Source organism: Zingiber officinale, chromosome 3A, assembly GCF_018446385.1.
Source record: "Zingiber officinale cultivar Zhangliang chromosome 3A, Zo_v1.1, whole genome shotgun sequence".
NCBI classification, from domain to species: Eukaryota; Viridiplantae; Streptophyta; class Magnoliopsida; order Zingiberales; family Zingiberaceae; genus Zingiber; species Zingiber officinale.
The window spans coordinates 83,268,751-83,272,402 of NC_055990.1; positions in this window are offsets into that span (position 1 = coordinate 83,268,751).

Here is a 3,652-nt window from a genome sequence, read left to right on the forward strand (position 1 = left end):
CTCAACTTAACATGATCTCAACTAGTCATGACATAACATATCATACTCTTTAAGCATATCATGCAACATAACAAACATTATAACTAGTCATGGCATACCATCTCTTAAAGCATAGCATGAAACATAACATAATCATATCATGGCATATCATCTCTTAAAACATAGCATGAAACATAACATAATCTTATCATGGCATATCATCTCTTAAAACATAGCATGAAACATAACATAATCATATCATAGCATATCTTAAATCATAGCCTCAACACAACATAATCATAGATTATATGCATCATGATTTTAAAAACATGTATCCGAAAAACATGTGTATGTCTCATGATCTTTTAAAACCATTTTCTTCTTACATATATATACTTGAACATAATATCAACATATTTAGGGCCCCGGCTTGTACCATACATACATAACATAGATGCGCGCGTCCTAAGTATATCCAAGGTAGCAAGTCTTGAATCATACTAGGAACTAGGTCAAGATCACAAAGCATGGCCTAGGGGCGTATTTGAAGAGTCCATCCCTTATTAGCCTAGATCACAAAGCAAGGCTTGGCCTAGATCACAAAGCAAGGCCTAGGAGTGTACTAAGGAGCCCATCCCTTATTAGCCTAGATCACAAAGCAAGGCTTAACCTAGATCACAAAGCAAGGCCTAGGGACTGATTAGGAGTCCACCCTTGGTACAAGCCTTACAAAGTAAAATAGCATGTATAAAAATGCATCATTTAGTCACATAGCATAGCATAAAAGTATGCATCACTTAGGCATACATTATGTCATAAAAGTATGCATCACTTAGGCATACATCATATCATAAAAAGTATGCATCACTTAGGCATACATCATGTCATAAGAAAGTATGCATCACTTAGGCATACATCATATCATAAAAAGTATGCATCACTTAGGCATACATCATGTCATAAGAAAGTATGCATCACTTAGACATACATCATATCATAAAAAGTATTCATCACTTAGGCATACATCATGTCATAAGAAAAAGTAGGCATATTTTAAACACATAGCACATCATAAAAACATGCATATTCTAAGTACATAGCGTATCATTAAAGCATGCATATTTCTACTCACATAGCATATCATAAAAGCATGCATATTCTAAGCACATAGCATATTATTAAAACATGCATATCCCTATCCACATATCATATCATAAAAAGGTATAAATCACAAGCATACATGGTTAAGCATAAGGGTATATCATGTGATTATACTATCATAAGAAACATGGTAACATAGTTAACTTGGGTTCTAAGCTTCCTAAACCCTTGGGTTCCTATCATGGCCGAACCCCCTTAGGTCTCAATTTAGGTAAAAACAACCTCCAAGCATGTGAACCCTAAATCATCATCACATAAATTTCATAGGAAGCATTATAAGCATGATTAACTTGGTTTCTAAGTTCTCCAAGTCCTTAAACTCATGTGGCCGAACCCTATCAGTATATAAACAAGGTCCCAAATGTCATGAAAGCATGGAAACCTTAAACCATATTTATAGCATTTTTTCCAAATAGCATAGTAAGCATATTGAGCTAGTTCCTAAGTCCTTCAAGCCCTTAACGTATGTCTTGGTCAATCTTTTAACAAGTATTCATTAGGGCTAAAAACAAACATACAAGCATGTGAACTTGAACTAACATCATGTATAAATTCATAACAAGACATCATACAATAGGTATGGCCGAAACTTACCCTAGCCTCATTTAGGTCACTAAACAACATATAGTATGAGAACTTTAGTTTTCTACTTATCATATTTCATGTAGAGTGACATAAGCATATTTAATTTTTGTTCTAGGGTTTCTAGGGCATTTATCCCTTCATGGCCGAAACACACAATGATCCATTTAGGTCATGGAAAAATTATACAAATATGTGACACAATCAACACATTATCATATTTTCATAAGAAGCACTTTTAACACATTTGGTTTCATTTCTAAGGCCTCTAGGTCTTTTAAACCCTACTTGGCCGAAACTCACAGAATATAAACTTGCTTCAAATATCCTAAAAGCATGAGAAATTATACAAGTTTCATAGCATGTATATAAAGACAAGCATAATAAACATACATGTGAATTGAGTCTTAGGCTTCCTAGGTTTCTTTCCCTTTTTCTTTTATTTTTCCTTATGGCCGAAACCTACCAATCTCTAAACTAGGTTTTAAGTGGCCTAAAGCATGGAAAACCTAAGTAAGTTTCATGGCAAAAATTACTAAGAACATCATATACAAAGTTGGTTCATAAACAAGCTAGGACCCTTGTGAACTTACATGTCATATATCATGTAACTAATTTTCTATACTCAATTTAAACATAAGAGCATTAAACAACTTTCATATCATAATATCACAGAGGTCTTGAGCATATTAGAATTTTGTTCAAGCTTTTCTAAACTATCCATCTTATCATGGCCGAAAATCTAAAACAAGAGTTCATGAATTTCTAGCAATGTACAACATGCAATTCTTTAAGAGAACTCTATATTCTATCATACAAACATGGTCATTTAAATTTAAAGGTCTTCCTAACCCTAAGCCCTTTTCTTGGCTGAAACATATAAATGGATTTCTTTGGTTCTAAGTAACCTTCAAGCAATAAAACCAATAAAAACCCTTAGTAGTTCATGGGAGAAATTTTGTACTAGTTTAGTTAAACAATATTTTTCCCTAACCTCCTTAACATATTTTTGGCCAAAATTCTAGGGTTAGGTACTCCTCTGATCAAGCATCATTTAAGTATAAAAAAATGAAGAAAATCCTTCCTACATAGCATAGAAAGAATATCATGAAATAAGGACTTGTTTAAACCATCCTAGATTTGAAAACCCTTTCTTTAGCCGAATTTTCTTAAATTCTTTTCTAGGTTTTCTAATCCTTATAGAATCCGAAAATCACATAAAAGCCTTGTACCACAGGTGAGGGGAAGCTTACATCCTTTTCGCTTGTGGATCTAAGGTATGGTGAAGAAGGAGTAGCCTCTTCTTCTAGTTCCTTTCCCTTGATTCCTTTGCTAAGTCCTCCTTGTATCTTAGGCTTTCTTAGGGAACAAACTTGGCTTTGGGGCCGAAGATGGAGGAGAGGGGACTGTGGTGTTCTCGGTGAGGAAGAGGATGAATGAGAGAAAATGAGAGAAAAATAATTTTCTCTTTTCTTGCTCCCTTTTATGTTAAGGGGGAAGAAGTAGCAAAATTGATTTTTGCTTTCCTTCTCCCTTAACCCATTTTCTATTTTTCTTACATTTATTTTACTTTCTATTTATTCTCACCATTCATGATAAACTAAGGGGGAATGAATCCCCTTAATTCCTCTTTAAGTTTTAGGCAAAAATCAAAGAGGAAGAGGGAGAGAAAGGGAGGAAGGCAAGTTGCCTTTCTCTTGTTCTTTTCTTGCTTTCTCTTCTTAGATCTTTACTCCTATCTTTTTCATGCATTCCCTTTCCTTGCTATCAATATCTTCTCTCTATCCTAATTGGTTTCTACTAGTTAATTCTATGAATTATTATATAAGAGGTTCAAGGTTCAATCCTTGACTTCCTCTTCTTTTTATTTCATTTTATTTCTTTTTGCTTCAACTCACTTCTTATTATTTTTCTAAAGCAAAAATCCCAT